The sequence below is a fragment of the Callorhinus ursinus genome, unplaced genomic scaffold (assembly GCF_003265705.2).
Source record: "Callorhinus ursinus isolate GAN/ISIS: 27379988/994484 unplaced genomic scaffold, GSC_fseal_2.0 scaffold9, whole genome shotgun sequence".
In the NCBI taxonomy this organism is placed as follows: Eukaryota; Metazoa; Chordata; class Mammalia; order Carnivora; family Otariidae; genus Callorhinus; species Callorhinus ursinus.
In genome coordinates, this window is record NW_027397071.1 from 21,042,787 (window position 1) to 21,069,873 (window position 27,087).

General features: G+C 37.0%; 1 long non-coding RNA gene across 1 annotated transcript in view; it reads left to right on the top strand.

The window, feature by feature from the left end:
• Positions 1 to 27,087, top strand: part of LOC141373350 (uncharacterized) — a 35,005-nt gene that overhangs the window by 6,676 nt on the left and 1,242 nt on the right. The window contains exon 2 of the long non-coding RNA XR_012379241.1: positions 11,886 to 12,058. This is a non-coding gene — a long non-coding RNA (uncharacterized lncRNA). The remainder of the gene's footprint in view (positions 1 to 11,885; positions 12,059 to 27,087) is intronic.

Here is a 27,087-nt window from a genome sequence, read left to right on the forward strand (position 1 = left end):
GGAACACAGGGTTATAGAGGCTCATATTTAAGCTAGTTTTGAAGAGAAAGAGATTTACATTATTAGAAGAAAGATATTCTGGAATTCTGTTGCAATTAACAACATTCTTGTCTAAGCCTCAAGTGTCTCATGTCGGGATAATAATAGTTAATAAACATAGTAGTAATGTAATAACACATGCAGCTACTCTGTTCCAGAAAGCATAGAGGAATAAACCCCAGGGTGAAATCAATGCTCTCCCGTAAATAACTTCATCATTCGTATTCATACTTCAAATATCACCTCAGATGATGACAATGATGAGGTTAATAGCTAACTTTCAATGAGCACTTACTCTATGCCAGAAAATATTCTAACCACTTCAGATATATCAACTATTAAGTCCTCTAAATTGCCCTTTAAGACAGATGCTTTAATTAGCATCACCTTATAGCTGAGAAGACTGACCCACAGAGATGCTAAGGAAATTGTCCGTTGTCACCTATTTGAACCGAAGGAGCCACAATTTGAACCCAGGGAGAGGGACCCTAGAGGCAGTACTCCTAACTTGAGGCTTATCATTACGCTATTCTTAGCATATTAATCAGTATTGTGGTTGGCTGAATTCTAAGGAATGCCTTAATTCATTTTCTCAAATAAACGTTTATAATGCCTGTCATTTATAAGGCATTGTGTAGCATTTGAAATATTTTTGCACACACTGCTTCATTCAATCCACACAAACACTTCCTATGTTTAACAGAAGAGGAATATAGACCTCAGATGAGTCAAGTAACTTGTCATTAATTATGCTACTAAAAGGAACAGACTGGAGAAAAAAGCAAGTGACTATTGACAGGGTTTCTAATGTCTTCTTCACTGCCCTTGTCAACCATGGAGGCATCAGATGGACATTATGCTAATGACTCAAGTAGGGGCCCAAGACAGAGATTTTTTCAGCATTGAAATCTCATTACAAATCTAGGAAACATCATTGCAATCAACATTAGTAAAAATTATGACATCTCTGAAAACCAGTGCTTCATGTAAAACTGGGTCCTTCCTGCTTTTACTGCTTCAGAACAAATGCTACATATGGCGATCAGCATCTTTTTGGTGTGAAGAATAGCATCAGTAAGACTGAGATAAGGTCGGGGCGCTTGGGTGGCACAGTCAGTTAAGTGTCCGACTTTTGATTTTGGCTCAGGTCATGATCTCAGGGTTGTGGGATCGAGCCCCGTGTTGGGTTCTGCCCTGGGCTAGGAGCCCGCTTAAGACTCTGTCTCTTTCTCTCTCTCTGCCCTCTCCCCCCACCATTCTCTCTCTCTAAAAAAAAGAAAAAAAAAAATTACTGAGAAAGGGTCAATCGTGTTGATAGACTATTGGAGAGGTCAGACAAGCCAGAGTGGGTTGTTTCTAAGTTCACCTCCTGGGTCATTTTGCTAACAAATTTGAGAAATCACCAGAGGTGAGCATAGACTATGAAACCCTTGCTATGAAGCTATTGACTGTAGATGGCAGCCATATCTCTGAAGAAGGAATACCTTTCTTAAAAGGGAACATGTTTCCCCTTTACATACTACCTTGGGGAAGCTCAAAGCCTCTGGCTAACCTCCTGCTGGGAAGACCTCAGAAACTGCAGGTGATAAAAGAAAAAAATTTGCTTACAGTCTAGCAGTCCACTTTTATAGATAACATTTCATGATATCCAGTTATGACAGACAAGAAAAAGACCAAATTCTATGGTAAGTGAAAAAAATCTCCACATACATTGAGATTGTATTACTATAAATGTTGTTATAAATATTGCAAATGACATCTAAGGGCTTATAGAATGATCTACCTTCTGAATGAAAATCCCAACAAAATCATCTATTTTTGTCTAAGTACCATGCTGGATTCTGAGGGGTTTTTTTTGCTAAATCCAAAAGGAGACTGGCAGGTGTGTTGATGAGTCATTATATGTAAATACGTTACAAGCTTATTGACAGAAGAGGATGAAGCTAGACATAGAGTGTTATCTTAGGAGGGGGATTTCCTTCTTCTTTATTATTGCTATTACTAATAAATCGTGCCTCATTGTCTGCCTCCAGAGGTGACTCCTACTCAAGGGAAATGAGCCGAATTCAAAGAACTGAAAAACAGAGAGAGAAACCCTTTTCCTTGAATCTTCATGAGGGGCATCTTTGCCAGCTAGTCTGCTGAAGCTGCCATACACAGTACTACTGCTTCCATCAAGCACTGCTTTTCCCCCCTCTCTCTTTGTGCATGAGGTGGGCAGGATTCTTTATTTCCTACATCATGTTCGGCTGCCTCAGAGATTCTGCAAAGACAGATGTCTTTAGAAAGTTAATGAATGAGGAACGTGCTGGTGGGCTGTTTGCTGTAATGGGAGGTGGAGTTACAGAAAGTTGGACCCCGGTGTCTAAGGCTGGCAATGCCGAGCAGCTCCACACATGGTTACCACCACTGATTTCCTTTTCATTGCATGGCACTGACAGGTTATGATAGCAAAGCCATTTATCTTAAGTTAATAAATCAGAAGGAGGTTAAAAAAATGGCTGTCTGAGATGCTTCATGCAGCAGCTTTGGGATGTCAAAGGACACAGCAGTTTTTGCTTGATCCTGATTTGAGCTTAAGAGGAAAATTATTTATCTTCAAGTTGTTAATTAAGAAAGAAAAGGAATACCCTTTGTTTGACTGTTCTATCGCATCCAGGGACATTTCATAATAACAAGCTGCCTGGGCTGCTCTCTCTGCAGCAATTCACCCTACTCGCCCAACACTGTCTTAACGCTTTTCACGTTTCCTCGTGTTTTCCACCACAGTGATATCTCATCCGAATAGAAAGTGCTTTGTGCTAATTGTCTGCCACTGAGGCTAGTTAGAAAACTGACAAACGTAGCCAAAGAGAGAATTGAGCCGGGGCTTTTGTTTTGTTTTGTTTTTTAAAAAATATATCATTGTCGCTCTCATTATTATTTTTGAAAGTAAGATGACTGCATTTTCTAGTTTATTGAACTGGCATGACGAGAAACACTTGATAGAGCGAGTGCAGTCTTCCTCCACAAGTTTTGATGCTTCTAAGAAGAATTTTGTGCATGCAAATCACACCTTCTACTTTCTTTGCTTTGAGCTCATTCCACAATTATTTTTAACTAAGCACAACACTGAGAATGTACATGCACTTCTAGGAAAAGAAGAGGGGCTGTAAAATCACTGCTATGATAAAAATGAAGGTATTGTAGCAAATTCCTGCAGCTGAGCCTGCTATCTTGTGATACAAATGTCTCTTGGCATAGCTGGGGAGGAAGACTGGCTATGGACTGGATAGGAGGAGAGGAATGAAATATAATGCCTAAGCCATTGAGAGATATTCCTGAAACTGGCTTCCTTTAGCAAGATAGCAGATTACAGCTGGGCTGTCTACCACTTCTATTTCAGCAATTAAATTCATTGTAATGGGAATAATTCTGTACTTGAAGGGACACAGAAAATTATGCCCTGCTTCAATGTCCCAGAGAAATATGGAAGGACCTGGGAGGCACTGTGCATCAGGGCGCCAGAAAAATAGGGTGGGGCTGCTGGACTAAATGTAATGTGTTTTGCAGCTTCTCTTAGTTTATGTTGTCTTTTCCTTTTAATGGAAGTGCATATTTGCCCAAGCACTCTGGGCTTCTTCTGGCAGATGCTTGGCTTTTGAGGTTTCTGAAAATAAGGAAGAGGTGATCAAAATGGAAAAGGATCTATTTTGACTGGGGTCAATGTAGATTTGGAAAAGCCTCAAAAACTGAAAATTGTTTATGATATTATCGTTATAATGTAATGTCAGGAAAAGTTATTACCTAAGAAGATGTTGAACAAGATGGGTTGATTTAGAATATTTCTGACTCCTCCTCTCCCTTCCCCTCTTCCTTCTCCTTTAAAAAAAAAAAAATTAAAGATTTATTTATTTGAGAGAGAGAGTGAGAGAGTGTGGGTGGGAGGGGCGAAGGGAGAGGGAGAGAGAATCTCAAGCAGACTCTGTGCTGAGCCCAGAACCCAGTGTGGGGCTCGATCCTGCGACCCTGAGATCATGACCTGAGCGAAAACCAAGAGTCCAATCCCTAACCAACTCTGCCACCCAGGCGCCCCTTCCTCCTCCTTTATGTTCTTTACTGTTAAATTCTAACCTCTGTGATTAAAATACCACAAAAAGGCCTCTGGGAACTATATTTGCAAATAGTTATTACCAAGATGAGATAAATGATTTAATTGATAAGCAATCTTTGTAACTCCTTCACATTTCAAATAATCTTGCTTTTGAAAGCTTTCAGTAGAGAGGAATAAAGGCAATGATTAAGGAGCTGCCACTGTGTGCCATGCACTTGCTCGCAGGTGATCCTACTTAACTCATGAGGTAGGTATGATTGTGTCTAATTTTATCGAGGAGAAAGGCCCTGGAAGGTTAGATAACCAGCTCAAATTCATTAATGTGGAGTCATAATTTGAACCCAGAGTTGTCTAACTCCTGAATTCCTATTTGTTCTAAAAGATATATTACATCATTACCATTTTTAAATACTTTTCTCATTAATATTTAAGAAATCCCACTGATAGTAAAGGATTATGAAGTCCTCTGTAGCAGCTGGGGATTACAGCACAGAGAGTCACACTAAAACAGATTTAGGGCAGTTGCACTAAAGGCAGAATGACCTGCAAAACCTGCAGGCCTTCTTTATTGCAATCAGTCCCTCTGTCAGTCATTACCTTCCCTCCCTCATGCCAGGATTACACCAGTGTGTCCTTCAAGAAAAAGCTAAGTAGCTGCTCCTTTTAGAAAAAATTGTTGATCTTTATAAGGTAAAATCTGGTGCCCTTCCCTTGGGCTCTTTTGAGACCTTGTGTGTAGCACTGTTACCTGAAGTATAATTATTAGTTGTCTTATTGGAGCTCTCTGCCGTGATAGCTCACATTTACTGATCTCTTACTATGTTCCAGACATGATTTTATGTACTTTTGATGATCCAACTTTTTAATCCTCATGTCAACCACAGGGGCTTTTGTTAAGCCCAGTTAACAGGCCTAAAGTATAGGAAATAAATTGCTCAATTTACATTATTAATAAAGGCAGAGTCAAGATTTGAATCCATGCAGTCTGACACCAGAGCACACGCTCTTAACCACTGTACTAAATTATGATGTCTTTCATAGAGGTTCAAAAAAGTTTGAAATGAGTAAAAGAAAGTAAACCTACAGTAAACCCTTCAGAAAAACTGGGCCCTAAGAAAGTCAGATGAAGACACTGGGGATATGATATCTAAGAATCTTCAATTCCTGAGTCTAAATCATATTGACTAAAATCTCATAGCTAATGAGCATGACCAGACTAGAGCCTTGCCTCCTCGTGCCCTCTGAGCAAATTATGAAGGAGAACATTCCAAGGGGGGGGGGTCCAGTCTTTTCCTGATGCTTAGCAAGCTTTTAGATTTACATGGGTGTTTCTGAAAGACAAGGCTGACAGATTTAATCAGACTTTTCCTCGATCTCAAAAGAGACTCACCAATAAGATTAAAGGCAAAGGAGAAAGGAAAGCTTGGCATAGGCTCATCAGCTATATTATATACTTGCTCAGAAGGGATATAAACAGAGTTTTTCTGAGGGTGAAAGAGTGTATATCACTTCAAGATAATGAAAGAGATGACAGTTCGAATAAGAATTAGAACAATCATATTTTTTTTGTCGAAGTATAATTAACATAGTGTAATATTAATTTCAGATGTACGATATAATGATTCAACAATTCTATACATCTTTCAGTGTTCGTAAAATAAGTGTATTCTTATTCCCCTTTATTATACCCATCCACCACCCACCTCCCTTCTAGTAACCACCAGTTTGTTCTCTATATTGCAGTCTGTTTTTCAGTTTGTCTCTTTTTTTCTTTGTTTGCTTGTTTTGTTTCTTAAATTCTACATATGAGTGAAATCATATATTTGTCTTTCTCTGATTGACTTATTTCTCTTAGCATTATGCCCTCTCGATCCATCCATACTGTTGTAAATGGCAAGATTTCATTCTCTTTTATGACTAACATTCCATCATATATATATATATATATATATGTGAGATATATATATATATATATATATATATATATATGAGATATATCACTCTTCTTTATCCATTCATCTACTGATAAACACTTGGGTTGCTTCCCTATCTTGGCCGTTGTAAATAATGCTGCAATAATCACAGGAGTGCCTATTTCTTTTTGAATTAGTGTTTTTGTATTCCTTGGGTAAATACCCAGTAGTGGAATTACTGGATCATATAGTAATTCTATTTTTAATTTTTTGAGGACCCTCTATACTGTTTTCCACAGTGGCTGTACTAATTCATAGTCCCATCAACAGTGCACAAAATTTCCTTTTTCTCCACATCCTCCCCAATGCTTGTAATTTCTTGTGTTTTTGGTTTTAGCCATTCTGACAGTGTAAAGTGATATCTAATTGTGGTGTTAATCTGCGTTTTCCTGATGATAAGTGATGTTGAGGGTGTGTGTGTGTGTGTGTGTGTTTGCCATCTGTGTCTTCTTTGCAAGTGTTTATTCAGGTCCTTTGCCCATTTTTAATTGGATTATTTGAGGTTTTTTGGTGTTGAGTTGTATAAGTTCTTTATATAGTTTGGATATTAACCCCTTATTGGGTATATTATTTGCAGATATCTTCTCCCATTTGCTAGGTTGCCTTTTCATTTTGTTGATGCTTTCCTTCACCATGCAAAAGCTTTTTCTTTTGATGTAATCTCAGTTGTTTAATTTTGCTTTTGTTTCCCTTGCCAGAGGTGACATATCTAGAAAAAATGTTTTTACAGCCAGTGTCAAAGAAATTACTGTCTATAAAACTCTTCTAGAGATTTTATGGTTTCAGGTCTCACATTTAGGTCTTTAATCCATTTTGAGCTTATTTTTGTGTATGGGGTAAAAGATAGTAGTTCAGTTTCATTTTTTTGCATGTAGCTGTTCAATTTCTCAACACCATTTGTTGAGGAGACATGTTTTTCCCATTTTATCTGCTTGCCTCCTTTGTTGTAGATTTTTTTTAAAAATTTTTATTTTTAAGTAATCTCTAGACTCAGAGTGGGGCTCAAACTCATGACCCTGAGATCAAGAGTCTCATCCCTCCCCTACCAAATCAACCAGGTGCCCCTGTCATAGATTAATTGACCATAAAAGCATAGTTTTATTTATTTCTGGATTTATTTATTCTGTTTCTATTCTGTTCCATTGACCTATGTATCTATATTCGTACAAAACATACTGTTTTGATTTCTAAAACCCTGTAGTGTATCTTGAAATCTGGTATGTAATACCTCCTTCTTTCTCAAGATTGCTTTGGCTATTTGGAGTCTTTTGTGGTTTATGTACATTTTAGGATTATTTGTTCTAGTTCTGTGAAAACTATTGTTGGTATTTCAATAGGGATTGCATTAAATCTGTAGATTGCTATGGGTAGGGGTAGTATGAAAATTTTAACAGTATTAGTTCTTCTAACCCATGAGCATAGAATATCTTTCCTTTTGTTTGTGTCATCTTCAGTCATAATAATCATATATTAAATGCATGCCTGGAGAACTACATGTGCGAATCTTCAATCTATAAATTTTAGAGCTAGTTTAACCCCTTCCTTATTTTTCATGTTGAAGAACTAGAAACTAATTATGACTACGGAGCATTTCTTGGGCATTTACCATGTATTTTGACATGTGGTTCATATATCAAGCATTCAGTACATTCTTATTGAATATACTAATGCATATGTGTATGCATTCATTTTTTTCAACAAATACTGAATGCTGACTTTGAACCTGGTACTGTTGTAGACATTAGGGATAAAACATCAAACATGTCTCTGCTTTATGTGGTTGATAGTCAAGTAAGAGAAAGAAACAATCCATTAAGCAAATGAATAAATAAAATACTTTTAAATTGTAAGATGTGTGATGAAGGAAACAAGAGGCAAGATAGAGAAACAAAGGGGTCTATATAAATGAATAAAAAAACCCAAAAAGATATCTTCCCGATTAGATTTCTGAGGGAACTATAATTTCACACTACAAGTAAACCAAATACACCTTTGGTCCAATGGAGAATGGTCAGTTGTTAAGACCAATAATCAACTAAAGGCAAATGTCACCATCATGAAGATAACTCATGGAAGGAAGAAAAAGTTTATAATTATACCAAAATTTTTATTATGACTGCAATTTTATTATTAAAACTTCTGATAGTCAAATTTTAAAAGTTTGAAGTTACTGTGCAAGAACAGTAATTTTAAGAACTATCAGCTGCTAGATTGTATTCACCATCACTACACTTTATATTTGTGATGTTAAAATATACTTGATTTGAATGAGTACATTTGGTAATACTAACAACCTTTTTGCTTTCAGCAGAAAGAAATTCAGAAACATGTTTTTCAGTAATTTATTTTCTAGAAGAAACTGTGTGCCTCAGATGTATAGCTTGGGTGACTTACAAAAATCCTTTTTCAGCTACTGAAAAGGGTTAGCAGTCTAGAACAGTGATTCTCATACTTTGCTACAACCCTGGATCATTGGAAGGTCCCTAATAATTAAACCCACTGTGGGCCTCATACTCACAGATGATGCTGACCTGCTGATTAAGGGACAACACTTTGAGAAACACTGGACAGGAACATTCAATTTGACAAAATCCAAAGACCATATTCAACCTCCAAAGACCCAAAATTACAAGTAACTCTCTTTAAGTTTTCTCACAATGTCTTTTGCTTCGAAGTTTGATTAGTAAGAACAAAATGTGTGGAGTAATTTCTTATTACCATCATGTAATTTTATTTATTTTGTTTGGATCAAATATTTATTCTGGCTATTGTTGAAATGATTTGGGAAATTTTCCTCCTCATGAAAATTTTGAGGTGGTGAAGTTGACATCTACTTTCAATTTATCCTCAAAAATCATGAAAAATTCCAAATAGGAATTTTTCTTGAAGGACATCTTGGCATAAATAGAATTAGTTAGCTAAATACTAAAAACAGTACCTAAGTACAATTTTGTATAATGTTGTAAATATTATTATGTCAAACAGTTTACAAAAATTAAAATTAATTTCAATAATTCTGCCTTTTATTATTTTAATTTTTATTGAAAAAGGATATGTTTCTCCTAGAGTTATCTAACACTTTATTAGTATTCATAAGAACCATCAGTTTCTCTATTTGATTCTTTGAAAATGCCAAATAATTGTTTTTGGAGTAAAGTCAGTTACTTTCACAATCATCGCTAATTATGGCAGCACATTACTTTGGCAATTATAAATGTACATTTCTACTTCATTCTTAAAAATGGCATAAGTGTTGTATCAGAAAACTAAAAACCTTTATCACATGAATTCCAATGGTGTGTGACATGGTTATTACATCAATATTAAGATTTGGGTGAACATTCACGCTGTGGTTAGAAATTTAACTAGTTCAGAATTTTGGCTTTGCTTAATTGCATCGCTATTTAAGACAGTTAAGTTCTGTGGAAGGACAATAGGCATTAACAGACCTAGGAAAAGAGAATTATACCAAGGAGTCAAAATATAAGATCATAAGGGGGAAGATACAGGTAGAGATGCAAATCCAGAAGGAGAAAAGGTAAAGAGCGTGAATGGCATTTCCTGCATCCGCATATTCCTTATAGGTCTTTTCAAAAGAAGTGGAAAGGGCCAAACACAGTAGTAAAATTATCTTTGTCTCTGAGGAAGGAGGCTTTCACACACTCACAATTCACTTCTTGTGCCTTCCTGAGTACCTGTGGGTTCCTAACAATCATATATTCCGAGTACCGGAGACTAACTAAAGACAGTTTGCAGAAAACCTCAGTTATCAAAAAATTGAGCCTGTTTGAGCAGTGAGTGATAATTCTTTTCCCTTCAGTGACGATTTCCTGGCTCCTCAAGCATACAAATAGTTTTTAGTTAACAGGCAGGACAGGGTTAACCAATAATTACACCAACCCATACGGACCGGCAATTTGGCCGTCTTTGCACTGATTTCCTGCCTCCTCCAATTATCCAGCCTCCTGCACTACACCTGGTAGTCAAGGTCCTGTCTTCTCAGTGCAGGACGCTGGTATGAATGCCCTAAAATACACCTGTTGCGGGCAGATTCCTGCAGGTTAATTTCCACTGCCAGAGAAATTGCTCTAAATTGCATTGACTTTCAATGGGTTCCCACTGGCAAACACCTGGAGGCAATCACCTGCAGATGACTGCCCAGAGACCCAGGTGCGTTTCTGGAGGCTGCCTTGCCCCAGTTCATCCTGATGAGATGTCTTGGTGCTCAGAGTGCAAAACAACTACCCCAGGTTAATGAGTCGCAAAGACATTAACATTCAAAAAGGCTCACAAAGAAAATGAAGCCTTAAAGGCAGCAGCCTTTGTCAGCCAGGGGGAAAAAAGCTTGCTCAGGAGAGAAGTAATAAGACTGAGGTTTCATTCTAACAACTATCCCTGAGCCTCTTGATGGAAGCAAGAAGTTTTTCAGTAACAGCAGTCCATATGGTAACTGTCTTTTCTGGATATTACTTGCTAATGAGTTGAATGTCTACTTGTACACCCTTACAGTTATTTTTCTTTCTCTCTTTTTTTTCTTCTGTACAGTTTCTGAATCATCTGATTTTATGAAGACAGATTCTAAGAAAATGTAGATAAAAGATAAAATCCCCAAATGTATCTGAATACCACCAAACCAACTTTTTGAGAGCATACACTTTTTTATTATTAAATGGAAACATGCAGTTCTTGTATTTTCAATTATAATTTTCTCCCAAGTTGGCCACAGTGAAATTAGACTGTCTGCTGGAGATAAGACAACAGACATAAAAGAAAGGCTTAATTCCTTTTAAAGGATGTCTTGTACACAGGCTATCACAACATTTTGTGTTTGATAATCGTCACAGTTGGTATTTGGATCCCAGCCCAAAACTGGTTCCTCTCGGTACATGTTGGTGAATACCTGGCTAAAATTAATAACAGTACTAATGATAATAGCTAACATTTACTGATGATTTGCCATGTGACCTACACTATTTTAAAGCCTTTGTGGATAATCCCCTCTAGGTAGGAAGTGATATCCCCAGTGTTAGGGCAAATTGATGGCAGTATGAATTTGGGAAGGAGAAGGTTAAAGAGTTTTCGAACTACAAGACTGCGGAGCCACTCTGATATTTGCCTTCTAGAAATGAGCTAGGGGAGACCCCAGTACTTGCTCCCTCTTGATAAAAATATTTCAGCACAAACTTAAGGATCTATAACTTTTGATTTCCAACTAGTCCCATTTGCTCCTCCATCAAATTTCTCTCTTAATTGGGTTTGATATGATAGAGCTTTCTTAGTTCACTGTCCTTTGCCTTAGACGTGGTGTTGTAGCAGAGAGACCCAAGGTGGTGAGGGAAGATGAATCACACACTACAAATAAAATTGTGTATCTGGTTGATGGCAGGCATCAGTGTAGCTGCAGGGAAAGAGTGAATAAATCCAATCCCACCAGCCCACATCAGGGACTGGCATTGTCAGTGTGGTCTTGTCTTGCCAGTCCCCCGTACCCTAGCCTGGTCCTTGCATTATGGGTGAGTCTTCTATCACAACTCTATTTTATTTTTATTTTCATGTTATAGAACTTTAACTTCACTCTCTTTCTGAGAGCCAAGGGAAGGGTAGAGAGAAAAAGCAAAATGCAAACCACAGATCATAACTAGGCAGAAACAACTCAAGACAAGAGTTTTTATTTTATTTTTAAAGGAGCTGAATTCATTGGAGCCACTTTTATTCTGATGCCAGTTAAAATAGAGTTTACTACCAGTTTCATCACTAACCGATTTCCCTATGTAACACAGTGTTCGTGTCAATCACTGGGCCACATTTTGGCAGTGTTCGGAGAGGGAGAGAAACCAACAACTTTGAAGAGATGCTGATCCTATTTGAACTTTCTTTAGATATGTTAACCATCTGTGCTAAGCCTGCAGATTGAGTTGACTGCAATTGGGCAGGTAACAGACACTAAAGAAATGTAAGTACCATAAGTAATACCTAAAAAAATTCAGAAGTGTTGATTGGATTCTCACCTGTGGTTCTCACTGTCTCAGGTAGCAACCTTTGGAAGTAGTAATCAATCATGAGCATTCATGTATCAACAGTCCAAAGCACACCCTCTATTCATATCACATCTATGGTCATATGCCTGTTATCTAATGCCAGGACAAAGAAATATGTACTGAACACCTTCTCAAGGACTAAACATTAATAAAAATGGCTACTGAGTCTTGCTGTTGAGGAAAAAAAAGTCAGCATTTATTTATTCATTTAATAAACATTTAGTGAGTATCTATAATGGCCAGTATCTATGCTAGGTACCTGGGAATAAATGATGAACAAGACAGACCTAGTCCTTGACTTCAGGTAGTTTATCATGGAAGACAAATAAATAAAGGGAATGGTTTTCTGTGGTTATTTAGTATACCGATGCTGCTGATAAAAGTCGCAGTCTTTGTTATTACTATAATCCACTTCAACTATGAAAATGAAACACTTTTGTAAAAAATTTTTTTAACTTTTGTAAGAAAGCAATCTGTTTCTACTGTTAAGAATTTAATAATAAGGGGAAGAGAGGCAGCGTTCTTTGACAAGATGAATAATGGTTGGAGACTTCTAGGGACAGTGACTGGGGACTTTTGAGGACTGTATGTGGGTCAGGTAGGAACTGCAGCCATAGGAAGTTATGGTTATTCCTATGGATCCTCACACAGAAGGCCTAGGGAGGGAGATGTTGTAGAAGTTTTGAGTCTACGTTAAACTTGGATTAAATTTGGAAAAGATACTTGAAAATCATTAAAAGCTAAGTGTAGGATTTAGGCTTTGGAAAGCCTGAGAAAGAAACTAAGTTTCTGCTAAGTTTTACTGTACTGAAGGTTTCTGTTCCACTCAGTAATAATTGACAGCATTTTTCAGTTAAGAGAAAAAAATATATTTTAAAATATATTTACATATATTAAAATATATCATGTATATGAAAATATGTATTATAAAAAAGAGTTTTAATTTTTCTTCATTAAATGTGAATGGATATAGCCTAAGTTTGGGTAAAGGGTTAAGCTGCTGCCCCAAGACCTAGAAAGAGGTGGCATTTCTCTCTCACCTAAGAGACCGAGGTGAATGTTCCATGTGAGAAGGTGGCTAAGCAGTCATTCCTGAACTCAGGCTGACAGCATCTTTGCCAACTTCAATGCATGGTGGCCATGTTTCTCTAGTCATCACCATTGTAACTAGCTGGAAAGGCAAAGAGTTGAAGCCTAGGGCCAGAGAGAGAAGTGAGGTAAAGAACATTTTTATATCAATTGTGTTCACATTCCACTAGCAGAAGTTTAGTTCCCTAGCCACCCCTGCAGGCAAGGGTGGGGCTAGGAAATGCAGTCCCTCCTTGGGCAAACAAGTGCCCAGCTACAAGTCTACTGCCATAGAAGATGGAGGGTATAAAATTTGATAGACAACTAAGAGTCTCCATGAGTATAGTGAATCAAATTATAGGGAAGCATTTGCTGTAAGCATAACTTTATAAAAAATTTCAGCAAAACATAGCAGTTATAAATGGAAACACAAATTAGGGCTCCCACATTTGAGGATGATCAAGGCTTCTGCTTTCTCTATTTTCCCAGATTGTTCAGAATTAACTTAGATGGTAGTAGAGAAAAAAGGATATGGGCTAGAAGGACAAATGAAGGAAGCTAACTTTTTCACTATCCACTGCTTTTTTAGAGGTTACAGTGGAAGTCAGAGGAGAGAAAGGTTGGGTCCTTCATTTCAAGGTCTAGGATTGGTTCTTATATTCTCAGCCCCACATATCAGGCATGTGGTCCTTTCTCTTTTATTCTTCTTTGATTTAAACTCTTATGGCTATAATAAAAATCATTTTTCCTTGATTTGTATATAATTAATGGCTAAGAATTAAAACTAAGCATATAGCAAGAACTAACAAATAATAAATTTGAGAATTACAATTGTATTTACCTTTTTGTAGTGCCAATCAGTTACTTAGGTTTACTCCATTTATGGATGAATATATGTAAGTCAAGAAAATGTGCTCTGATTCCCCAAATCTTTTGTGTTACGGCAGGAATCCAAGTTCATACCACACTCTTCTATGCTTTTCCCTAATTGAAACTGCTTCTGTGCCAACCCTCTGTTTGTTTCCAGAGAAGTAGAATTTGATTGGACTTAGAGCCAAAGTTCCCCTCCTGCTGACAATTCAGCTTTCTCCTTCACCTTCTAGTTCCTGTTAATTCTCATTCCTTCTCAATAAAGTATTTCATTTTCAGTTTCACATAGCTTGGTTTAAAGTGCAAGTAATAGCTCCTTTTAGGAAATTAGGGCTATGTTGTATATTCAGTAACATCCGATGAACTGGAAATACACAGGTAGTAAAACAAAAGGAAGAGGTCACGGTTGCATAATTAAGTATACACTCTGAGCAAGCAAGCACTCCAAGTAAGATTTTAGGAGGATTACAGAGACCCATCCCTTTTCCCGTCTCTGTGGTTTCCCACTTTATTGCCTTCTTACTCTGACATCTGACTCTCTTAGGCTTTCATATTACTACATAGGCGTAACTCTGGTAATGACTTTTCTGAGTGTACCCTCTGCTCACTTTATCTTGCCTTGTATGTTCATAAATATTTGAAAATTTTCCAAAGAGATATACTCCTTAAGAAACAATCTGAGTTAGAGAGAGAGAGAAACAATCTGAGTTTTAACAGGACTTTCCAGTTAACCAAAAACAACTGGACTATAACTAATTCTCACAAGAATGGGCAAGATCATTTTGAGACTCAGCTCCCAGCAGGGCACCAGTCTGCAGCATAGTCAGAAACAGAAGATGTGTATGTACTAGAAGTATAATCAGTGATGTAGAATTGGACAAAAACATAACCGTGGGAGCAGAAGGGTTGTTTCATGTTGGTAATACTGGGATCTTCAGTAGAGGGAGAAGAGCCCTATTTGCCTGCCCATCTCTGGAACACTTTGGTGAGGAAAATGAGACAGTGTATTGGTAGAATTTCTTGGTCTTGGAAGAGAGAGGGCTGGAAATACTTCGGGACTATTGATCTGGGAGGGTGATGATAGGGAGAAAAGGAAAATAGAGCTGCCTTAATCTTCTTAAGATAGGGAAGGAAATTCACGGTATCTGGTCTTCTCTCTAGAGCACTGGGTTAGTAGTCTACTTACTTTTCAAGGATCAAGACATAATAATACCATTTTCATAAAAACTTCCCATTCCTCATATTTTCAAACTACAATTAATGCACTTGCTCAGTGCATTCCAAATGCACTTTTTTGGTTAAATAATGCTTAACAAATACTGCCTTCATTCTAGTTAGTTGTGTAGACATCTATGCCAGGGGTCAGCAAACTATTCTGTAAAGGGCCAGATGGCAAATATTATAGGTCTTTCAGGTGTGCAGTCTTTGTCATAACTACATGACAATAATGAAACCTGCTTCAGAAAGTTATTGTGAGAGTCAAGTGAAATAATCCCTTTAATTCGCTAGTACATGTTAAATACCCAGTAAGTATCAGACATTAATATCTTTTATAGCATGGATGCTCAGTTGATAGTTGTTGAATAAATACACAATGAGATACTAAATTCATGTTTCAAGTTTATCTGCAGTGGATCAACATTATTTGAAGATAATGAATATGAAAAAATATTTTTTAAAGTATGTTAATAAAAGACATGCTTACAAATCTAAATATCTATAAAAATTTAGTTAACTATGATCATCTTGAACAATAAAAAATGTTTTTGAAAAGATTGTAGAATACAGATTTGAAAGGAGAGATAGAAAACAGAAAAAGCCAGTGCTTAATTTCATGGGAGTAAACAAAATCAATTCCGGAATTTATCATTTTTTTTAAAAATTGAAATATCAATAAGTTAATTCAATCAGAAGTAATAAATAAAATTTTTAAAGAACAAATCAATGCCAGACTTTTCGATTATTTAATAAAGCTAAAAGATTAGTGGATGAATAGCTCTACCAAATCAATTTCTATGTTTATTTTAATAAAAATTTTGATATTTTGTCATAATTATTATTTATATTCAGCATTATGTCTCACCAAATTAATAAAAATTGATATACACACAAGCTTGCTGCATAAAAGAGAAGATGAGGAGAACGTTCAAATTACATTCAGTGAGAGAGGGATTTTTAAATGAGAATTGTTCCCATTTCCCATCATACTTAAATACAACAAAAAAAAGTAAGTTAGTAAAATACATGAGGCATCCAACTTTAAAAAGTACTATGATGGTTAGGCTGCCTTTGTCTCCCTCCCCAGACATTCTCCACTCTTCACTGCTCTCTCTCTGTGACTAGGAGGTCAGGGCCTTATGGATTGCTTCCCCACGGCTCCCTTGCCTATTGGCTTCTAGTTTGTGGGGCCTGTGGGAGGCACCAGCAGGAAGTCAAAAAGCAGGTGAGAGAAGCCATAGTGTCTCCTTGTTACTGCCCCCACATATTTGGTGGCTGTATCTCTGGTAGATCCTATGCCTCTCACAGCTTCTGAATCCTGTGCTCCAGTCTCACAGCCCCTCCTTTATGTCTTCTTCCCTCTCACTGGATGTTGGCCATGCTCTCCCCATCCCTGATCCTCTCATGTTTAGGGATGGTAATGGCTCCCTGACGCTGCTAATTTCTTGCACCTGGCATTCTTTATTTGTTCCCTTACCTTCCGCATACTTCTATAGGTAGTCTTTCACTAACATCTGACTCTGGATGATACGAGAAAGACCTCCTAAGGATACCAGTGTTTTAGCAAAAGTAAAATTTAGAGAGGTGAGAAGGTAATCAACATTAACTAAATGTTCAAGCTAATATGCTGCAAAATATTTATTGGAGAGATTAATTGGGAAGCAAAGCTGAAAAACACTCGAAAGTAGTAGTAGCAAGCTTTTAAAATTTGTATCTGGTAAAATGAAGCTGCAGGGCATGGATAAGCAAGAAGAGTCATTGTTATGTATGAGCTAATACATAAAGTCAGTTTCTAAATATTTCACTCTAATGTTTGGTCTCAGGCATATCCTAGTCAGTTCAAACCCCTCTCTGTCCTTGGGCAAGACCCTTGGACAAGATTCCTACCAACAAGTGGCCACTGTCTGTGACCAAACCCTTCCTCCTGGCTCTGTCAATATCTCTGTTTTACATTCTCTGTCATGAGATTGCACATCCTGTTCTCTTTAGGCTGCTTGAGTCTTCCCTAGACCACTTTAGTGCAGGTCTGCTTTGAGTTCTACTTTCCTCTGTGTTCTGAAGCTATAGTACTGTCCTGCCCACTGCCCAGTCTTAGCTCCCAGAACCCCAACTGCCAGCTTGCAAGATTTGCCCCCCTACACAGGCACGCACTACCCACTCACACAGAGGGGAAATTCGAATAACCTTCTTTAAAACATCTATTGAAAAAATGTGACTACAAATGTTCTTTTCATTTCTGAGAAGGAGAAGTAATAAATCTGTGGGTTTCAGGAAGCAAATGTGAAATATAACCATATCTTCTCAATTATTTTCTTCTCTAGATTCCATTTGTTAGAGCAGAAGTCCTCAAATTATTTTCCTCATGTAACTCCTACAATAATTTTTGAAACACTGTGTACCCTCTTGCACATTTTAAGCTGACATGAAAGTTTTTTATTATAAGTTTTAATAAGTTCATTTCTTGATAGGGAGAATTCACTGTAACTGGAATAAATATTTCTTAACATAAGTTGATAAAATGTATATTAAGTGTATAATTAAATAAAGCTCACCAAGTCTGACAGAAATCTTACAAAATTTTATCTGTTTTATTTAATATATTATCAAATATAGACAAATCCGGACTTATGTAAGGGTAGGCTATTTGAAAGACTATTGCAATAGCAAGAATGTTCAGACCACAAGATCTGGCAAGTATCTTTAGAGTCAGGCAGAAAAGGGCTTTTATTTCACAGGGAGGAGTAAACAGGGCTAGAAAAAACCTGAATTGGACAGTTGATCAGGGAATATTGCTCTTTGTGGGCAGTTTGGGGAGGAGTCATTAAAAGAAGCTGTTCTTTATTCTGATGCTGACTCAAGCTGAGGATGAGTCAAAGTTCAAGGTCCAATGTGGAGAAGAGAAGTTAGACTATAGAAGTTTGGTCAGATCAGGTTAATAATCATTTTATTCCGATGGTTTCGTGGGGACCAAAAGTTTAGACAGTCATTTCTGAGGCAAAGAATGGAAATTTGGAGGGTCTGTGTCTGACTCATGCTAGGGAAACAAAGGGATTATCCATAACAGGTATCTAAGTCATATGTGAAAGAGTGGTTCTTGGCAGTAAACTGTTTCCCAAAACACAGAAGGAGGGGAGATTTCTTTCACCGTAGCTGTTTTCTAGAATTACAAGGCTCAGATAAAGTTCAGCATTTTCTGTAAAATATTCTTGTTAATAAGACTAAATGTCACTAATCTATACTGTTATGAATTCAGAGCACTCCCGTATGGGCCAACATATCCCGAGGAAAATATAGGAAGTGCTATTAATTTGGTTCCTTGAGTTGTATTGAGGAGACATCCCCTAACCAGTATTTCCATAGATCTCATCTTAGGGGGCTCTGGGAGGTTTCACGTTCCATGGCAAGACCTTAAAAGACAGTCATGACTAAGTTTTAGAAAATCTAAATTTATATATTCATTGCAGTGGGCAATGGAAATAAGAGAGGATTTTGACCACATCTGGTTAAAATTTTCATTGGTTAGCTTATCTAACATATTCTCTCTTGGAAGAATAGAATATCCAATCCATTTTCAAATGAGAAAATTCATAAAGAAAGTTCATGAAGGTTATTCAGTTTTCTCGTGGTAGTCAGAGTCAGTGGAAGAACCAAGACTCCACACAGTTCTGTGTTACCCCAAATTCTGCTCCCAAATCTTATACACCAGGCTTTCTATTTTAAAAATTACTAAATTTGAAAGCAAAGGACCTTGGTAAGATCTGGTTCTGCCATTGCCCCTGTATCATCCAAAGCAAACCCATGAAACTCTAAAATTTTGTTTTCTTGTTCATAAAAGGAAATAGTATTACATATCTCATGTAGGGTTGAGAAAGGAAAATGAGAAAAAGTGTAAATGCTTTGCAAACTCTACAAATATTAGATATTGTGATGAATCATGAATGTTTTCTGGTGATCTTGACCACATCTGGTTTCCCAAATATTTAGATAAGGAGGATCTTCCATCCTCTCACCTCTACACAGAGAAAAAGCAAATTTTGTTTGGCTCTACAAAAAAAAAAAAAGCAATTCAAAGAGCAGCTGAATTTAAAATACATTAATGTACAATCATTGGGTTTGTACACAATTTACCAGGAACATATCAATTTTACATACAGTAAAAGGATATCATTTGAGGCCCCAAATAAATGATTTTCTCTATATCCAGCCTAAGACACAGGGAAATAGTGTTTCATTCTAGGTGCCCTATTATCAGAATGATACAGACATTTTGGAAAGTGCTAACAAGATGCACAAGAAAATGTTGGGGATCTGAGGTGATTCATAAGGAGGGATTAATAGAATTAAATATGCATCAGTTTGTGAAGCAACCAACGGCTTTCTGATACCCAATGATGTAAACACCAAAGCAGCAGAGAAATTATTTAGCAAACTGCAAGATGATGACTATAAGTAGTAAGTTGAAAGAAGAAAGAAAGAACATAAGAAAGAAAGAAAGAAAGAAAGAAAGAAAGAAAGAAAATAAGAAAGAAAGAAAAGAAAGGAAATTCAGACTAAACTTCATGAAAAAAAAATTCTGAGAGTGAAATCTATTATAAGTCTGTGGAAGTGTCTCCTATGACCAAATTTGAGGAAGTGCTGTCTCTTGAAATATTTAAAACAAAGGAGAAAATAAACTTAGCAGTTTATTATAAAAAAAAATTAGGCAAAATTGGGAAGGCAGACCTGATGACTTAAAATAAATCCTTGCTGTCCTTGATAATCATAGTTGGTGCTTTTCATGGTCAAATCCTAAATTTTTAAAGTTTTTATGGAATGACCTGTCATATATCAGGTTGTCTTCAACTATCATTCTTATTTACAACACTCAGTTCCAATGGTTTCATTGATGTTGAACTGAATATGTAACCAAATGCTAACATAATTTCAAAGTGCAAGCATTACAATGTCAAAGTTAGTTACTTTAAAAAGTATATTCTAAAGAAAAATGTAAGAGTGGTATTTCAATTTTACTATATTTAAAACTATTTTTAGGCATTTAGCTTCTATTTCACAACAGGGAGAACAAAATAATTTCAAGAACATATTCTTCATAGAATGTTACAGTGCAAGAATTTTTATATTTATTTGATGTGTTTAAACTTGTGCAGTTAAAAAAAAAAAACGTTTGCAGTTTGGCATAGTGAAAAGGGAGCTGAATTTGCTGTCAACACACCTAATTCAAATCTGACCCTATCACATCTCTCTGATCCTCAATTTTTTTTCTTTTATAGATTGTAGGCTATATTAAGGTGGCCCTGAAGCAATTGCAAATAAGAAAAATAATGTTGCTTCTGAGAATGAGACTTTAAAATCAACACACTATAGTTCGGATCAAAGACCCATGCGGCATCTAAAGACAGAAAGATTTCCATTGTAAATTCACAAATTGGTATTTGGGGTTATACTTCAGTGTTCTCATGAATTGGTTATTCTATCCTGAGTATTTTTAGCCCTAGACCTATAAAAGTGATTATCATACTCTTATGAATCATTACAAATTCAGCAAAATAGTGAGAGTGTGAAGGTCCTCTTGGGTTAACACTCAGTGGCACCTCTGTGCATTGCAACACCTAATTTAGTCTTTATAACTGAACATGTTTTGCTGATCAGTGGAGAAATACATAGGATGAGTCCCACCAACCACGTACTCTATTCCTAAACCTTAAATACCAGCATACAAAGGGCCTCTTCACCTTCTCCCTGCCCACAACAGAGCGACATACTCACTTCAAATCTCCATCGTCCCTCAGCCATTCTTCTGTTGGCCTACCGTAGAGCTATCAGTGTCTGTCCATCATGAGCATATTCGGCCCATTCTCATCATATCTATACAATGTTGAGATATTTCATTGATTCCTAACATAGGTAGGAACCTTAAAAATAATTCAGTATCAGATTCTTATATTACATATGACAGGACAAGAATGGAAGAGCATTTAAAATCAAGTCATTGTAGAAATAAATACATACATCACTTTCTTCCCACTTGAGGCAGGAGAAATAGTGAGACCTAGAACATATGGACCATTGTTAGGAAGGAAATATAAAATTTTTGGATATCCTGCAGGACACTGAGCTTAGGTTATATATAAATCTGCAGGTTTGTTTTTAATTATCCTCTTGAGCAGGCAGGGACAAGTTGGATTGAGGAAAGAGAGTGCAACATGGCCAAGATCTGGAGCTCAGATTGGCATAAATGGCTGCTGAGGGATTTCGTAAGAACAGGAAGACCCAATAATCAATCTTAAGTGGTGTGTTGTTGAAACCTAAGTCCTCTTTTATCTCTCAATGTATTCACTACATTCTGTTCTACCCAACAAGATCTTTTTTTTTTTTTTTTGCATTTATTTGTTGGTCTTCTTTGGGGGTGGGTGAGTAATTGTTTAAGTTTGTTTGGTTTTGGACTGTAATTATGGTTATTTTGTGATAAAAAGACAAACGGGCTGCATTTCATGTCTGGTTCAATATAGAACAGTGACAGCTCAGATGAGTGGTGGATAATTACAGACAACCAGGTAAACAGGATTTGAAGGACAATGTAAGCTACTCTATCCTCCCCAAAATATCAAGAAAGAATGATAGCCAATAGCTTAGTACAGCCCTGTCATAGTCCATGTGGCTCTATGACAAAGTACCATAGGCTGGGTAGCTTATAAGCAGTAGAAATTTATTTCTCACAGTTCTGGAGATTGGGAAGTCCAAGGTCAGGGTGGCAGCATGGTCTCATGAGGGCTCTCTTCTGGGTTGCAGACCTCTTGTCTCATCTTCTCATGGTGGAAGGGAAGAGCTGAATCTCTGGGACCTCTTTATAATGGCACTAACTCCATTCATGAGGGCTCTACCTTCATTCCCTAATCACTTCCAAAAGGCCACATTTCCCAGTATCCTCCCCTTTAGCATTAGGATTTCAGCATATGAACTTTGGGGGACACAAACATTCAGACTGTAGCAAACCCAATTTGACCATATTTCATCTGAATCTTAAAGGTCAGGATATTTCTGGTTGCATCTGGATTGTATAAAATGGAGAAATTGAGACCCAGATTGTTCCAGTGGGTTGCCTAGGATTGCCCCTGCACAGTTCAGGTTTGCCGATTCTCATGGCTTTCCCCCATTATAAGAAGCTGATTTGAAACCTCACATCGGTCATTTGCAGCCTCTGGAGTACAGCCACCTGCATATAGCTCATAGGTACTTGAAATGCTGGCTTAAAATGTTGTTAGGGCCCTAGAACTGAGGCAAAGCCAGAGGGCACTGGAATGCCTTCTTCTTCAAACCCATGAGTCCTAACAATTACAGATCCACAAGCTTATTGACATTTTAAATAACTATGGCCTGAGGTGCCTGACGTGCTGGCCTTGTTACTCAACTCCATAGTTTCCTTTGATGACAGAAGTACGATAGGGAGCTCTTCCCTTGCTGCTCTGCTGCTCATAGTTGTCTTCCTTCTGATCCTTTGGATTATATGGCCAATCCCACGAAAAATGTGGGCCCTCTGGCCTTGGACTACGCTCAGGTCTAGGTTTAGATTTACCTGATGGACACCAAATTATTTCTAGAAATAGGGGGATTTTTGTTTGGTACCTACTTCTCATTTAATGCATGTAGCTGCTCAGAGAAAACATTTATTGTGCCCAATTCACTTGAGTTCTTGCTATGTGATATTGGTGGCCTCCTGGATATAGGGAGGCAAAAGCTGAACTCCTGAAGCTCCATGGCAGGAGACAGTTTTGTTTCTTGGATCAAGGAGTTCCAGAGCTGAGAATACATTTGTTTCTCAGATCAAGGGCAAGCACTGCAGGTGCTCAGGAGTAAAATCCTACAAAGACTGTGACTCCGAACACTCCTGCTGCCTGCTTCTGTATATTGAGGCTTAAAGGAATACAGAAACAAACGAAACACGGTTTATTGGGTAGAATTTACACCAAGCTCCTGAGAATTGAGAAAGGGAGTAAATAACATTTTCCTTCTTTATTATGTTGGCTGCCTCTTATGAACTACCTCATAGAATGTGAGGCAAGTACACAATCAAGTTCCAAGTAAATAACATCATTAATTCAAATGGAATAAAGGGTGAAACATGACCCAATCCAAACTATTATATATTTTTTAAAAAATTAGAATGATCTCATGTGACAGTGACAGGAATGTGCTATAATTTAAAAATAGATGAATCATCCAGTGTTCCCAGGATAACATTTTTATGTGCTGATGAAATCTGTGTAATATATCTTCTTAAAAGAAGTAAACCTTCTGCCCATAAAATACCTTTATTAGAGTTTACTGAGTTTAGCAGAAATGGCAGCTAATGTCTGGAGTACCTATTAAAGTGCAGGTCATTTGTTTGATAGTGATTATAGAACGTATTATTAAAAATGTGCGTTCACAAAATGTTAACAATTCTAGATTTATACAGATCCACATAGAAAATAAAACTTCTAAATTGTGGAGATTATGTATCCAGTAAAATATTTATTGTTGCACAATGTATTGTTAACTGTGTTGACTACTCTTCAGTAAGGTGCTACATAAATGAAAAATTAACCACTGTAGAATAGAAAATAGTTTCAAGTCCTGAAGTGAGTTCCTGCTTTGTCCTGGCAATGTAATGTGGAAATACTTCAGTGAAGAAGACACCATAGTAGAATACTTGACAGCAAAACAAAACCAAGACCAGCACTGGAATTGCTAAATTAAGGAGCTACATGCAAATGTGGGCTGGTTTGAGTTAATGATGTCGAAGGGCGCATGCGGAGTCTGGGGAGATGAGGAAATTTCCCTGACATTGTAACTGCATCTCAGCCATCTGAGGCACAAGTGTGCTGCTGTTGTGTTGTGAAATTCGAGAGAGATAATAAACTTCCAGATTAAAATTTCTTTTCATATTTAGAGAATTAAAAAAAATTGATTGCCTTACTCACTCTGTGCTTTAGAAACCTCTCTGGTGAAATCACCCTGTAGTCTGAAATGTTACTGTATAGTGGATTACATTTTTAGTGTTAATCAGAACACTTCACTCAAACAGTAATCTTGGAATTTTTTCTCCTCATTGATTTTGTTTCTTTCTCTCTCAAAAACTCAGTGTTAGCAGACTTCTTTTTAGACTTTTGAGAAAGGACGATTTCTCTCTTGTGTATTCTGGGACTGATTTTTAAAAAATAGCTACCTCACTTTGCTGTCTGCCTCAAACACTTAAATGGGAGTCTAAAGTACCAAATTTTCATCTTCCTGCTACTGAAGTAGTCTGAGACATTGAGGTGAGTTAGAATCCAACAGGGAAGGAAATCTCGCCATCCAGAAATTGCCTAGTTTGGACTTGCTTTCCTGTGAGGGCTTAATTAAGTTGCTGAATCCGTTTTCTGAGTTTCTGCCAGAGCACAGTACCTGAAGCACTGACCAAGGTAACTTGGTTCTTGACTCTTAAGACAAGTTTGGAATTGAGGATTTGCGTGGGATCTTTTGCCGTGAACCTCATTGTCATAGACGCCTCTTGCTGTGTAAGCCTCATTACCATGTGAGCCAGTTAGACAATCCTGGAAGCTGAATTAACTTCTAGAAGTACATCCTCATTCTTTATTCAGAACATATCACAACTGTAAACTAACTGTCCATTATCTTAGAGGACTTGAAAGACTGAGCAACTACTCATATCGTCTTCTTAGTCAAAAGGTGTCACCATACCGTAAAAGGGTCTTTATATAGTGTAAAGAGCATACAGAGTCAAGATAAAGAGTACTTGGAAAAGCATTTTCTTGGTGCCTGTTTCTTGAGTTAATTGCATGTATACCATTGAGGCGGGACTATGAACTACTTGAGTGCAAGGAACATGTTCTAATTCATTTGTATTGAATGTACTTGGTCAGTAGTAGGCATTCAATAAATATTTGTTGAAAGAACAAAGAATGAATGGATGAATGTACATTGCTACCTCCTCCTATATTCTCCAAGTTAATATTATAGTTTGAGACTATTATCTTGGGAGTGCAACCTTGAAAGGTAGGGGGAAGGGGATTAAAATAAACAGCTCATATCTCCTTTAGAAAAAAAAATTTAGAAGAATTTGTGCTAGCCTAGAAATGGGGTCCAGAGACTTTATGGACAATGATGCATATGAACAAAATGATTTCTTTATCCTGGAAACATGTGAAAGAGATTGTGGAAAACATGGTTCTGAGATCTTGTCAAATTTGGTGTTTTGCCAAACGCTTATCATCTTTAACCATCACTTGATTGTGTTGCAAAGTAGGGATTCTCTTCCCACTCCTTATAAAGCTTGCAGTTTGCAGTTCAAATGAAACTGGTCTACTTATGCTTATCTGGCAACAGGACAACTTCGTGTAGAAACTATATATATACATTTTCCAAAGGCAGAGCCAGGGCCCTTTTTTTCCCCATTCAAACTACAATGAACAGAATTGAGGCCTTGGAGGAAACTCTTATATTTTAGTCCTTTCAGAATCCTAGAAAGTATATACTCTTTCTCTTTTAAACAAAACAAACATAAAACAACTGAACAGTGGGAAATCATTTCCTTAACTCATTACTGGGGTAGACGTTCTTTAAAAAAAACTCAATAAATGAAGAAACCAAGCTCAAATCTGGCCTCTTAATGAACCTGTAAGAGTTGATGACAAGCTTTCTGATATAATACATTACATAAAATCAGTGGTTGCTATTCTCAGCCTGTCCTACAGGGAACAGCATTAGGATTACTTGCTAAAACATCAGTTGCATGAAGCTTCTGATAAATGCCATTATAAGCCACAGACGTAGAAACTTAGGTGTAAAGTAAAAAGAAACTTGGATAAAGAGCAAGGTTACTGTACTGTTGCAAGCCCAATTAATCTTTGTTTTCCATTTATTGAAGAAAGGACTCCGTGAATCATTGCTTTTGCCCTATGTTACAAACTTTTATTAGGCTTTCCATAGTATGGAGAAAAATATTCCCATTTTGTAAAATAAGGGCTTGTAGTAGATTCACCTTTCATGTCTAAATATTTTCTGTAATTTTATGAAATCCCTTAAAAATCAACTGCTTTCCTCTTCCGTACAAATGAGTTCCAAGGTGACAGTTATTTGTGATACCAGTGTACAGTCTAGTTCTGGAACAGAGTGTGTAATATGTTTTTGTTGTTGCACTGAATCTGCAACAGATCTTCCAAAAAGAAAAAGGTAAACAATATTCCTAGCGTTTCAGAATGCAATATTGCTTTTAAAAAAGGACATTAGCGACCAATACACATCTTACACCTTCAGATCCCCTTTTTCAAATATCATAGTGTAACAATGAGGATACAAAATCGCTTGTGGAACAGAGCTTTAAGCTTCTGCTTCTACAATAGTCTTTAATCATGTAGAAAAATTATGTTAAAAATGTCCTTCTAATATTGAGTAACAGCTGTGCTACACATTCTGCTAGTACTAGCAATTCATAAATTAAAATAACTGGCAATTTTGCACTAAATTTATGTCAGCAAATGCCTGGTCAATGTAGGATAGGATGTTAAATCATAAACATTAAAGAAGTTTTCTTAAACAAAAGACCAGCCCCATTAATTTCAATGGTTTAAACAAATGGTTAAATAAACCATTCGGTACATTGTGAAAGACTTGTATTTTTTCTCCTTAAGAAATCTGAACAGATTAGCCTTAATTCACTATTGAAATTTCCCTGACTGCTAGATGATAGTCAGAGGGCAACAGTATATCTCAAAATTGGACAAGCCCCCGTGTATCCTGGACACAATGC